Source organism: Ictalurus furcatus, chromosome 15 (assembly GCF_023375685.1).
Source record: "Ictalurus furcatus strain D&B chromosome 15, Billie_1.0, whole genome shotgun sequence".
NCBI classification, from domain to species: domain Eukaryota; kingdom Metazoa; phylum Chordata; class Actinopteri; order Siluriformes; family Ictaluridae; genus Ictalurus; species Ictalurus furcatus.
Window position 1 is genome coordinate 23,638,075 of NC_071269.1, and position 15,000 is coordinate 23,653,074.

General features: G+C 37.4%; 1 protein-coding gene across 3 annotated transcripts in view; it reads right to left on the reverse strand.

Moving 5' to 3' along the window:
* Positions 1 to 15,000, reverse strand: part of l1camb (L1 cell adhesion molecule, paralog b) — a 60,634-nt gene that overhangs the window by 40,715 nt on the left and 4,919 nt on the right. The window contains exon 1 of one of the 3 annotated variants that reach the window (XM_053642653.1): positions 3,324 to 3,965. The exons of the other annotated variants lie outside the window; for them this stretch is intronic. The gene's annotated coding sequence lies outside the window, so the exon portion shown is untranslated. Of the gene's footprint in view, positions 1 to 3,323; positions 3,966 to 15,000 lie in introns of those variants that run through there. 3 annotated transcript variants of the gene reach the window in all.

A 15,000-nucleotide genomic window follows, 5' to 3' on the forward strand; every position in this document is an offset into this window, starting at 1 on the left:
TTTTATTCAAATGTGATCGACGTTTGCGTAAGTACTAGATGTGTTGGGGAATTTAACAATTTCATTATATTCTGCTCAAATGAACGAAACGACTCGGAAAAAGATTCGCTCATTTTGCTGAACGAGATTCAAAGATCCGAGTCAGTAAAATGATTCGATTCCTATCTCTAATCAGGAGATGTAAATCTGGCTGCCTCTACCAAAAAGTTATGCTGTGTTTGACTAACTCGTAACAGCTCAACCCTGACGTCATGTCCAAATGGCCACACGTGAACAGTACATAAAATATCACTTCCCTGCTTCAAAAGAATTTTTAATATTATTTACTTTAGAACCATCAACACAGTTAAATCTATAACAGTGACAGTACAGAGTGCTGCTATGAAAGTAAATACTTTTATCATAAACTCACGATCGGTAATATTAGATGACTAGCTTGTTGCTAACAAATCACATGTTTTTCATGGAGGCTTTCATCTTTTTGTTTTTTCCTCATCAAGCTCAAACGTCCCATATCTGAGTTAAGTAAAACACAGCATTACACTTGGATCATATGCATCCACATAAACAAATAAAAGTGGTTCATTAACCCCAAAATCAAGATGACCCTCAAGCAGTCCCCTGACTTGAACCTTACCGAGTCCATGCTCTCTCAATCTTGTTAACGTTGTTAAAATATGTTCCTGAGGTTAGCTTAAAATACATTGACCTCGGGTTTTTTGGTGTGAAATTAGGGCTAATATCCATAAAAATGAAAAGAAAAGAAAAAAAAAAAAAAAGAATTTCATAACCTTCACTAAGGGTGCCAATAATTCTTGAGTGGAGATTTTATTGATTTATTTATTTATTTGTGCTCAAAGGGAGAATTTCCCCGCACTAATTCTGTTTACAGGAACCCGAAGGTCATCGGCGCTTCACTTAAACACCCATTTAAAAAGATGATCATGGATATGAATTATTCATCCGAGTCAATACGCAAGATAAATATAAAAGCAATTTTTTTCCAACTCGTAAGCTCCGTGAACATAAACAAGAATCCATCCAAATCTTTTAAACGTCCGGCACACGAAATCTCTCGCTGATTCGTTTAATTATTCATTTATTTACGATGCACAGCTGACTGTAAATCTTTACAGACTTTATGTATTTTTGTTCTTCTCGTTCAAATAACATTCAATTTTAACGTCACGGATTTCTGAGATTTGGGACTCTTTAGATGTTCCTAAACACACACACACACACACACACACACACACACACACACACACATATATATATATATATATATATATATATATATATATATATATATATATATATATTTAATTAGAAATGCAATAATATGAACATACTGTATGAAGAGAGCAATAACGGTATAAACAAACGTGAAGCCCTGTGAGTGAGTGTAACTGTATGTTTCTCCATAACGTGTTTATCAGCTCAGTGTAGAAACGTGATATCCGTCGAAAGCGCATCTTAAAGCGTCCCTCCGTGACCTTGCTGGAGGTCAGTAATCCTGCTAGAAGGGTAATCTATTCCTCCCCTTTTCCCAGGAGACGGACGAGAGATGAACCTCAGGACAATGGTCTGCTTCCTGTGCTGAAGCTGCAACTGCTCAAGCAGTGTGTGTGTGTGTGTGTGTGTGTGTGTGTGTGCAGTGAACATCTCTTTGTTCTTCTTGACGGGATGACACAGCTACCCGAATAGACACGCATGTAAAGAGTCCTCCAGTAGCAAATACACGCTTTCTTTAAAAAAAAACTGTACTTTATAGTTTTTTTGGTTCAGTTTTATACAAAAATAAAGTTAGGTATACTAGCCCTGCCCCTATCGCTAACATTTTATCCATCTAACCCTAACCCTAACCCTAGGTGTGAATTGTTTGCCCAGCAGCCAGCTCAGACCCCTCCCCTTTCCCATCGCCCTGTTCACGAGCAGCTAAACACAGAGTCACGCTACTCTACACACAGAAACCCAACAGCGTCCTGACTCATCTTATAACCGACTTGCGTCGAAAAAATAATTCATTTGTCGACCCCGATTGGAATCGAAAATCAGAGCTGCCTTTCGAGCAAACGAATCGAATTACACTTCTGACTCTCTCTCAAGGCCAAACACGGTATTTCCTTTTCTGTTCACTGCTCGATGACGTCCATGATTTCACGTCTGTCTGTTTACAGGACGAATATCATAAGCAGCCGTGCGACATCGTCATGAGGCGATAAAGGTCAGCCATCTTACAGCTTAAGTCGTAATTAAAGCTGTAGACATGAACACGATCCTTCACCTTAACTCTCAGTGCTGTTTAAAAATACATAGCAAAGCCTACAAACAAAACAAAAATGGATCTGAACATAAAGCGTTCGTTATTCATCCCGTCGTGGAGCTTGTTGTGTAATTCCGGCACGCTACCTGATCCGACGTGACAGCTAGGCGCGATGCGCCGCCGTTATTTCGCACGCTCCGCCTGAGTTTTTGTATTTTTAATGAGTCTCCTATTCCCACTGGACGTTTTCCGTGATAACTTAATAACCAGCCGTGCTCTAGTGACCCTAAAAGGGGCCCTTTGAATAAAAATGAGGTTCCTTATCTCCTTTGTGTCTGCCTTTTTACACTCTCTTCATTAGGACGTACTTCTCTATGACAACCTAAACATTCCGAGCCTCGATTGCTCTCGACCTGTCACAACACGCTCAAAAGATCTCTCTCTCTCTCTCTCTCTCTCTCTCTCTCTCTCTCTTGCTGTGCTGATAACATCCTCCACACAAATGATTTCCTGTCTGTAATAAATCTCTATTACGATGATAATCCAGCCCAATATGGAGGGTTTTTCATCACATCAGCATCTCTTTACAGCTTCCTGTTTTCAAATAGCATGAGATATAAAGAACGAAACACTCTGTTCCGTGGTTTTATAAACAAAACAATCGACAGCATCATCAGCGCATAGCTGTCGACTAAGAAAAGCATCTGGACATGTTTTATATCCCAGTGCATTTAGTGGCTGTTGAGGCAAGAGCTCCACAGAGATAAATATCACCCTGAGACGAGTAAATCAGTATGCCTAATAAAACGACCACAGTGTATATTCCAGATGTGAAAGAATTTAAACGAACTATGCAGCCAAGAGAGAAATCCACACTCTGCAACCTGTCTCATGGTTTAAAATCGATGTGTGTGATGTTTGCTTTTGCGTAAGACGAACAAGGCCAACGTAGCGAGCAAGTTAGCAAAGCCAGCGGTTTTAACGTTACACAAGCTGCCCTGTGAGAAAAAAAAAGAAACACTGAGCGAATAGTAAATACAAAAATATCTTGACACACATGTACTGAGTAGAATCTGCAGTTTCCTGGCTGGTTCTGTCAAAAGCCTGAGTGGGGACATTTCCTGGAACAAGTGAGGAATGCAAACACGGAATAAAATCACTTTCAGCTGCGGGTCTATAAATTATCACTCGGTGTTGAGCGTTTTAACAGAGACAGTCTCTCAAACACAGCAGGCAGAGGGAATTTACTGTTTCCCACACACACTCGTACACACTCGTACACACTCCTACACACTCGTACGTACTGGTACACACAGTACTCGTACACATTCATACGCACTTACATACTTGTACACATTCATACACACTTACACACTCGTACACACTTGTACACACGGATACACACTCGTACACTCTTGTACACACGGATACACACTCGTACATACTGGTACACACTCGTACACACTCATACACACTCGTACACACTTGTACACACGGATACATGCTCGTACATACTCGTACACACTCGTACACACGGATACACACTCGTACATACTGGTACACACTCGTACACACTTGTACACACGGATACATACTCGTACATACTCGTACACACTCGTACACATGGATACACACTCGTACATACTGGTACACACTCGTACACACTTGTACACACGGATACACACTCGTACACACTTGTAGACACAGATACACACTCGTACATACTGATACACACTCGTACACACTTGTACACACAGATACACACTCGTACATACTGATACACACTCGTACACACTTGTACACACTCGTACACTCTTGTACACACGGATACACACTCGTACACACTTGTACACACCCATACACACTTTTACATTCTGGTACACACTCGTACATACTGGTACACAATTGTACACACTCGTACATACTGGTACACACTCGTACACACTCGTACACACTCGTACACACCCATACACACCTGTACACACTCGTGCACACTTGTACATTCTGGTACACACTCGTACATACTGGTACACAATTGTACACACTCGTACATACTGGTACACACTCGTACACACTCGTACACACCCATACACACCCGTACACACTCGTACACACTCGTACACACTGGTACATACTGGTACACACTCGTACACACTTGTACATACTGGTACACACTCGTACAGACTCGTACATACTGGTACACACTCGTACAGACTCGTACATACTGGTACACACTCATACAGACTTGCACATACTGGTACACACTTGTACACACTTGTACACACCCATACACACTCGTATATACTGGTACATACTGATACATAGTAGTACACATTCATACACAATCGTACACAGTGGTACATACTCATACACAGGTGTACACACTTGTACTTACTTATACATACTCACGCACCCTTGTCACAAAAATGTGTTAGTAAAACCACAGTCATTGTTTTCATAATGCATCAAACACTATTATGATGACATTAGTATCTCACGATTTTCATAAATGAAAGTAAAAATCCAGTATAGTGCGCTCTGATTGGCTGAGATCAGTAAGGAGAGCCATCGATATCAATATCAGGGAGAAACACTGTGCAAAACATGCTAAATAATTGTAGTATACCAAACATGTATTGTAAACAACCAGAACAGTTTAAATGTGAGCAACACAACTCACACAAATGTGATAAAGGCTCACATGTGGCGCAACAGAAAAGCATTCAGGAGTCAAGGGAGCCAAATTTGCGTATGTATGCAGAAGAGGGCAGATAGCGCTTTCCTCCGAGTGTGTTATGCTGCCCTGTGATGCAGCATGAGCAGCAGTTCGAAAAGATACGGACGTTAGCCCCACCCTTCCTAGATGCTAGCTGTTGTGTTATAGCCGAGAATTACCTAGACCTATTTACATAGAAAGAGGCTGATGAATCACTGTTCAAACGCTTGCTACAGAACTTGCTGTTATGTCTTTATGGGCGTGGCCTAATATTCTAATGAGCACACTTGACTGACCGCCATCTGTCTACGCCACTCAAGCAGAACTAAACACAACAGCACAGATAAACTACGCTATAATAGAGTTAAACGTTAGGCTAAACTCATTAGCATGCATTAAGATTAAGCATGACTGGCAAAAAAACATTTGACATTAAGTCCATTAGGCTTCTGTTAGGACTCAAATAAAGAGAGGGAGAGGGAGAGAGAGAGAGAGAGAGAGAGAGAGAGAGAGAAATCAATTCCACTAACATAACAAGAGATGAGAAGAAATCTCACACTCTGGAATGTAGGAGGTCAAACGAGGTGCTTCTTGAAATTTTTCAAGACTTTTTTGTTGTTGCTGTTAAGAAGAGAATTATGTAGGGAGAAATTACATTTATTATTAAATGTAGGAAGAAATGACATATTACATCATCATACAAATGTTTTAAATGTATAAATGTATTATGACTGCATTTATACTGCACTGCTAGTTCTTTTGGTACACTAACAAAATAACATAGAATTTACTAGAAACAACAACAACAACAACACCAACAACAACAACAACCCTGAGACAGCAAATTGCATTCACTTTGTTTGTGTAATGATACACACTTGAGTATAGACTACCCAAATTTCAAATTTAGTATAGCTATTATTTGTACATTTTCTGGTTACATGCTAAATTACTCGTAAAAACCGTGTAACCTTTAAACCATATAACAGTCTCTTGATTGTTGAGTATTGTTTACCTTATTATTGAATTTACATTTGTTTTATATTTGGCTTTAAACATTAACAATTAGCATTTTTGTTTGATTGCTTTTTTTTTTTTTTTTTTTTAAATTTCAAGTAAAATCTACTTGATTTAAATGGTTAAAAGTGACACAAATCAAACAAATAAATCAAATGTTTTCTCCTTTCTACATTAATGTAATTATTTTGATTACTATTTAATGATGTATTATTATTATTATTATTATTATTATTATTATTATTATTATTATTATTTAATCTTTTTAATTACTTAATTATTTCATGTAAGGCAGCTCAGATTTATTTATTTTTTTCATGTATATGGAAATCCCAGCACTGTAAAAAGTACACGGCATTTCTTGTTCCCGCTTGGAAACGTCTTTCGCAAATAATTTCTGATCATTATTACATAATATCCTTTAACACCTTCAACAACTCCAAGCAGATGTAGAACTCCAAGCTGTACGTGTACTCACATACAGGTAAATGACTATACTTCACCAACCTTAAACCAACTGAACCACCGACAAACCATTCACCTGACTCAGAAACCCCCAGAAATCTTTACTGGAACACTTGAACTTGTAAAAAAATATTTCATAATACAATAGCCTTAGACTTTATTTAAAAATATGAATAAATATTCAAAACAACCCTTCCATAGCGCTCAAAATGTCATCAGTTTAAAGTTCCACAAGCACCTGTGCAAATCACGTTCACAAACCGTGACCCTTTAATACATTACTAGGTGTGGACTTTATTCATTTCAACTTCACGCGACTGTTTTAATCTAAACGTTGTCACTAAACTAGAGATGCACCGATGCTAAATTTCTCATCCGATACTGATAACCGATTATTCATAGTGATATCGGCCGATACCGATAACCGATAATTTGGTGGTTCTGCCTTTTATACCTTCTCTTAAATGAATAATAATGAATTCCACAATTCTGAAAGAAATGCAAATAAAAACTTTATTCTCTCCATTTCAACAAGTTGTTTCACAGTAGCTGGTCTCATAAACAGAACACACAGTACTCTAATTAACATGAACACATGACCTCAATTCTGAAGATTAAATTAAGATTTCTTAGCTTATTGAATGTTATTAATTCATATTAACATTGACTGAATTCTGAAAAAAAACCCCTCCTGTTAGTCTCACCTTCACTCACCACAAACAAAAGCATTTCTACTTCATCATAACATCAAACTGGTCATATAGAATATCAACTTTTTGATATATTAACATTAACTGGATATGAAACTCACTACTCTACAAATATATTTTTCTGTGCAATAGATACCTTTTTGTCAACTCCTCTTCGTTGAAATCTTTCATTAGTGTACCGGCCCTTTAATTCAGCTCGAGCTGCTCGGCAAAAAATAAAAATTAGACTCGACAAACAAACTGCCGTTTTGTCGTCATTCCACACAAGAGACATCTTCTTTACACACAGCACGAAATCGATGTGTTTTCCCGCCCTCTTTTGACTGACAGGACATAATCGGCCCTGATCATCGGATGTTTTTAAACGATACCGATTATGGTCGTGATCCTCTTCTGCTGATTTGCACATGCACAGGAGTCCAAACAGTTCAAGTAAACATTCAAAAAAATTTTGTCTACTTTTGTGAGCAAATAATAGTACATTTATCCTAGTAAACAATTTATATATAAAACATATATACAATTTGTGTTTTAACCACATATCTCATGAATTAATTTAGTCCAGAACTTAAAACTTCGAATTTAATATCAATTTCTAATAAGTTACTTTTTGCTGAAAAGTTTAGTTTTTGTCCTATTCACTGAACCACTAAATATCTTTTTTCCCCAGTGTACAGTTGTACTACAGCAGACTAATTAATATTACCTAATGATACTTCGATAGATACCGTACAATACAGAATTCTTTCATATTCCTGTAATAATCGTAATAATCAGTGTAGCCTGCTAATTATAACGGCATGTTCAGTTTAATGCTAGTCATTACTTAGCATGTCTACAGTGCTAGTTCCTGTGGTAGTGTCCTCAATATAATGCTAGTTTTCTGCTTAGCATGTTTAGTATAATCCTAGTTCCTGTACAATCCTGTTTACGGTAATGATAGTTCATTGAGTTTATTTTCATGCAATAAAATGTCGTTTACTGCAAAGCAGGTTTCTAGATTAGCATGTGTGCTATCATACTATTTTCTGGACCTTTTTCTTAAGTTTTGTCATCGTAAACCTATGTCTCAAACATTACATATACAGTAGCCCCATGATAATCCGTTTCCTGTGAGAAAAAGGTGCGGTGAAAAAGTATTTGCCCCCTCCCGATTTCCGATGTGTTTTTTTTTGCATGTGTCACAGCAAACGGTTTCATTCTTTCAATGACCCTCAGGATTTTCTGGTAGAGAGCAGAATTCATGTTTCGGTCAGTCATTTCAAGTCACCCTTTGCGGCCCTGATGGAGCACAGCATCCTCACACCATCATCTTACCACCACCGTGTTTGACTGTATATATGATGTTCTTGGTAAAATATGTTAGCTTTACACCAGATGTAATGAGACCCATGTCTTCCAAAAAGCTCCCAACTCATCAGTCAACAGAACATTATCCCAAATGAGCATCAATGTATTTTATTTTATTTATTTTTTCAAATGTGAGAGGAGGCTTTATGTTCCTCTTGATTAGCTCTGGTTTTTGTCAACTCTTATGCATTGCATTTCTGCCCAGTTTCTTTCTAAAAAGAAAGAATCATAAACACTGACCTTATCTGAGGTGAGCAAGGTCTGCAGATCCCTAGACGTTTGTCTGGGTTCTTTTGTGACTTGCCGAATGAGCGGTCAGTGTGCTCTTGGAGGAATTTTGGTAGGCTGGACACTTCTGGGAAGCTTCACCACTGTTCCAGTGTTTTCACCATTTGGAGATAATGGCTCTCACTGTGATTCGCTGCAGTCGTGGAGCCTTAGAAATGCTTTTATCCAGACGGATTAATTAAATAATTAATCGATTAATTAAATAAATAATCAAACGGTTATTTCAATAACTTTCCTTCTCATCCTTTCCGGAATTCATTTTGATCGCTGGCACAGTGTGCTGCTTGTTAGCATTTAGCCTACTTATTTTAAGTGATGTTTAGATGCAACAGGGCTGGCGGTTATCAAGCTCGAGTGTGTGTATCTAATTGAATGCAATTATCAGTTAATCCTGGTTAATTAGTTGATTGTGTAACTAAGGGGGCAATTACTTTTTTTTTTTTTTTACACATAGACAGCTGGTGTTGGATAACGTAATAAATGAAACAATCACTTAAAAACTACATATTGTATGTATATTGTTGTTATTGTCTTATATTAAACTGTTGTTTGAATATCTAAAGCAATTAAGTTCGACACCTCAAGAAACCAGGGAAAGGGCAAATACTTTTTCACGGCACCGTAAACTAATAACTTGAATAGTAAAAATAACCTTATATTAAATTAGATTTTAAATATGGCTATAAAACGATAATTATCATTCAGAAAGGACATAGTTTTGGAGCTAACCTTACTAGAAAAAGAAAAGTCTAAAAGGGAGATTGAGAATTGTGCATTACGTCTCATTACAAAGATTTGGCTCATAATTAAAAAAAAAAAAAAAATGACTATGTGAGTGTGTCGTTATATTTTGTCAAGAAATGTAAACACGGTTTAATTAACTGATATACAAAGAACTCACTGAAGTGTGCATGCTTTAATTGACAGTTTGATGTATGCAGATGTTATCAGGATTTAATCGAGTCTATGGAAATGACAGGATATAAATACTATGCCGTGTGTGCGTGTGTGTGTGTACGTGCGGGTGTGAGTGTGTGCATGTGTAAGATGCCGCTCCCTCCATTCCAGTCGCCATAGCAACCGTCAGACTCCTGCAGCACACAGCAGTTTCTCTTTTCCCCCATCCCACCCCCCTTGTCCCATCCCCCACTTGCGCCAAATCTCTGTCTCACACTCGTTCTTTTTCGTCTGTCTCTCGCTTTCTGCATGGGTAAGGGTTACGATGCGGGGTGTGGTTAGCGTTAGCGTTAGGGGCGGAGTTAGAGCTCGTAGCTTTAATTAAAAGTTCGGTCAATATGAAATCTAAATTTCCAAATTTCACTCACTTCATAGTTACTATAAAATAAATTGTGACGTTGGGATGATGTACGATGTATATATATACAGTATACACATACACACACACACACACATACACACACCACGTTTCAAGATATACCTCATTTCAACATATACAATACCTCATTTCAAAAGATTGTGGACCTCATTTTAGAATAAACTTAATGTGAACATTCCTCATTTCAACACACATCTAATCTCAACATAGATCTCATTTCAACATAAACCTAATTTCAACGTATACCTCATCTCAAGATGTACCTCATTTTAACATTTACCTCATCTCAAGATATACCTCATTTTAATATTTACCTCATCTCACAATATACCTGATTTCAACATATGCCTAATTTCAATGTATACCTCAATTCAATATGTACCTCACCTCAAGATATACATTATTTCAGCAATTACCACATTTCAGCATGCGCCTAATTCCAACGTATATCTCCTTCCAACATATATCTCAAGATATCCTTCGTTTCAACACGTCTAATTTCAACATATACCACATATCAAAACAGACCTCATTAAAACATAAAACTAATTTCAATTTATACCTCATTTCATTGTATATGTCACGCTCTCGCCGGCAGATGGCGCTGCGGTGTCGATATGCACGGGCGGCTGCAGAGAGCGCGCGTACACGAGATTGAACTGTTGCCTATGGACACGTGCCTTTGTTTTGGCTTTGGTTCTCTTCCTGTTTAAGCATTGGTTGATGTTCAAGGGTGTGTCGTTATTGATCCCAGCTGTCTGTGTTCTAGCTTGATTATGTTTGGTATTTATAGCCCTCGTGTTACTTTGTACTTCACGCAGTATTACTTTAGTAACCGAATGGTATGGTGAACGCGTTACGTATGCTAAGCGGTCATGTTTTCGTGTCCTGCTCTCGTTCCATGCCTCGACTTTAGTTTCCTGTTTATCCTCGATGATCTTGTCCTGTATAGATCGCGTTTTATGTGTCATGATTTCTGTTCGTAAATAAAGACGTTGATCTGCGCTTGCTTCTGCCTCTGCTCCCATTTTGTAACAGTATACCTCATTTCATTTAAACAGCGCCTAACTAATTTTACTGTATGTCTCATACACCTCATTTCAGTATATACCTTTTCAAACATTATTTCAATTCATATATATACATAAAATATACTAAAAACTATAGACCTATGGTACATATACAAAATGCATACACTGTTATGATAATTCACTGTGTGAATTTCAACACAGACAATTTTGTTGTGTGTAGACTTATAATGATGTATTTGGAAATACGGAACAATCATGGCTAAAGTAGTTGAAAAATGACTAAAAGGTAAGATAAAAAAAATATGAATCATCTGAACCTCCATTTTGTTCTGCCTTTCTTACTCACTATGGATCTGTGAGCAGAAGAATGACTTTGATTTAACGGAAAAGGCCATCTGAGTGGAATGGACAATCTCTGTTCAAAAATGCACTGAGTACTGTGGTAAAATGTGCGGTTTCATGGGTCTGATCTCTCAAAAGCTTGAGTGTGAACATTTCCTGGAACAAGTGAAGAATGTAAACATGGAATAAAACCCCTTTCAGCTCTGCGTCAATGGAATATCACTCAGTATAGGTCCTTTTTAACATACACAGCCTCTCAAACACTTTAGGACATTACTGTCACACACACACACACACACACACACACACACACGTGCGCGTACACAATCTTCACTCATAATGCTACTACTGTACTGTAAAATAATGGGGCTACAGTCAGGTCTAAATGTTAATGTGTGCACCCCCTTTAATTGTTTTTTTATTACACCATGCATCAAATACTAATATAATGACATTATGTTCCAATGTTACACATTATTCTTCATTAAGTCCAGTATAGTGTGCTCTGATTGGCTGAGATCAGTAGAAAAAAGCAAGACAGTGAGGAATGTATTAACTGGGTCCAATTCAGGGAGGAATAATATTACAGTGTATAATATTACAGAGGTTTTACTATACCAAGCTTTAGTTTTTATTAAATGTTAAGCAAAGTTTAAAGAGTAAAGGGTAAAGGAAGATGTGATCTTTATCTTTTAAAATGCCAACATATACCTCATTTCACCATATACCTCATCTCAACATACTGTATACCTCATTTCACCATCTGCATACCTCATTTCACAATATACCTCATTACAACATCTGCATACCTCATTTCACCATATACCCCATTACAACATCTGCATACCTCATTTCACAATATACCTCATTACAACATCTGTATACCTCATTTCACCATATACCTCATTAAAACATCTGCATACCTCATTTCACCATATACCTCATTACAACATCTGTATACCTCATTTCACCATATACCTCATTACAACATCTGCATATCTTATTTCACCATATACCTCATTAGAACATCTGCATACCTCATTTCACAATATACCTCATCTCAACATACTGTATACCTTATTTCACCATATACCTCAACATCTGTATACCTCATTTCAAGATATAGCTCATTAGAACATCTGCATACCTCATTTCACCATACACCTCATTACAACATCTGTATAACTCATTTAACCATATACCTCATTAGAACGTCTGCATACCTCATTTCACCATACACCTCATTACAACATCTGTATACCTCATTTCACCATATACCTCATTACAACATCTGCATACCTCATTTCACAATATACCTCATTACAACATCTGTATACCTCATTTCACCATATACCTCATTAGAACATCTGCATATCTCATTTCACCATATACCTCATTTCACAATATACCTCATCTCAACATACTGTATACCTTATTTCACCATATACCTCAACATCTGTATACCTCATTTCAAAATATAGCTCATTAGAACATCTGCATACCTCATTTCACCATACACCTCATTACAACATCTGTATACCTCATTTCACCATACACCTCATTACAACATCTGTATAACTCATTTCACCATATACCTCATTAGAACATCTGCATACCTCATTTCACCATACACCTCATTACAACATCTGTATACCTCATTTCACCATATACCTCATTAAAACATACTGTATACCTCATTTCACCATATACCTATTACATCTACATACCTCATTTCACCATACACCTCATTACAACATCTGCATACCTTATTTCAGCATATACCTCATTAAAACATACTGTATACCTCATTTCACCATATACCTATTACATCTACATACCTCATTTCACCATACACCTCATTACAACATCTGTATACCTCATTTCACGATATAGCTCATTACAACATCTGTATACCTCATTTCACGATATAGCTCATTAGAACATCTGCATATCTCATTTCACCATACACCTCATTACAACATCTGCATACCTTATTTCAGCATATACCTCAGTATAACATCCGTATACTTCATTTCACCATATATATATATATTTTTTACCATTTTACATATACGTCATCACATGCACCTCATTTTAATCCAAGCTTACAGTGTAAATTCATCAGCCTGTTCCAGGAGCACTATTAACAGACCTGTATGTTTATTTAATCAGTTGTTTAACTCTCTAAATGTCACTCAGATGTCAGTGTTCATCGTAAGGCTTGTGAATGAACACCAAGATTACACAGCTAATGAGAGAATGTGCAGTGATCTTGGTTACCACGCTGAAGTTGCTTTCCTATAATAGCCGTCCCAAAATGTTTTGTTTGTCTTATTCCACGGCACGTCAACGATAATTACAGTTTTTATTAAACGTAGGAACAAAACCTCAGCAGCTTTAAACAGTCGTTTTCTCACCAGCCTTCCTTTTTTTCTAACTCTCTTGAATTTAATTAGACAAAAAAAATAAAAAATGCAGCTTGTCATGTCACAAAGAAACTGTGAAATGTACCTACTGCTCAGCCGTCTCTACAATACGTACTGATCAGTAAGCATGAATACGATTCTGACAGCTCAGGATCCACAGTGTCCAGTGTTTCCTTACTGCAGAATCGAGCTGGAAGCAGTAAGACATCCGAGGATTTCTCGCCCTACTGTTTTATGAATACTGAAAATCCGGACGTTTCACTCTTTCGGCGTACTGCTTTTCGCCTACTGTGTAGTAGGGTAGTAGGGATATTCATACGCAGTCGATGTTACAAAGCGCCGACACCGGAGACTCCTCGAACGTCCGTAAAGTTTAAATAAACGTCTCCTTACAGAACACGTCACCACATCAGTGATTCAATGTATTTCTTTGCTAAATAACAGCATGCTCATTATTAGAGCATAAGCTTGTGATGAATGAGTCGTTACTATAGAAACGATAACGTATTAGAACGAAGACATTAATAAAAACCTGTGATCTGCGTCACAGCCAAAACTACTGTCAGAGCTGCTGTTATGGGAAATGACTTTATTTATTTATTTACTTACTTTACTTTACTTTACGACTAGTCACAATCCAGAATCCAGCACTGCGGTATAATTCAATATACAATAGCAGGATCTGGTGTGCATAATGGGATTAATTTGCTGTTGTGTGTGTGTGTGTGTGTGTGTGTTTTCAATAGAAATGCCACTAATTCCCTGTCATTAAGCTAAATTAGCACTAATGAACATGTCATAGAAATCCACAAACCTCCTGGAGTGCTCACTATTTAGCAGTGGGGTCTGGTGTCCTGTCGGCTCAGGCTGTCGGTTTTCATTTCGTGCTTTTTTTTTTTTTACATTTATTTTAAACTCCACGATCTATCATCGCTTCATCTCACTAATGATGGATGTATGTAAATGGAAACAGAGCCCCGTCGTGTAGAATCAACCTTCTGTATAAAGTACATTTTGTTTTTGTTGCGTATCCGTACGTAAATCGACGCGACA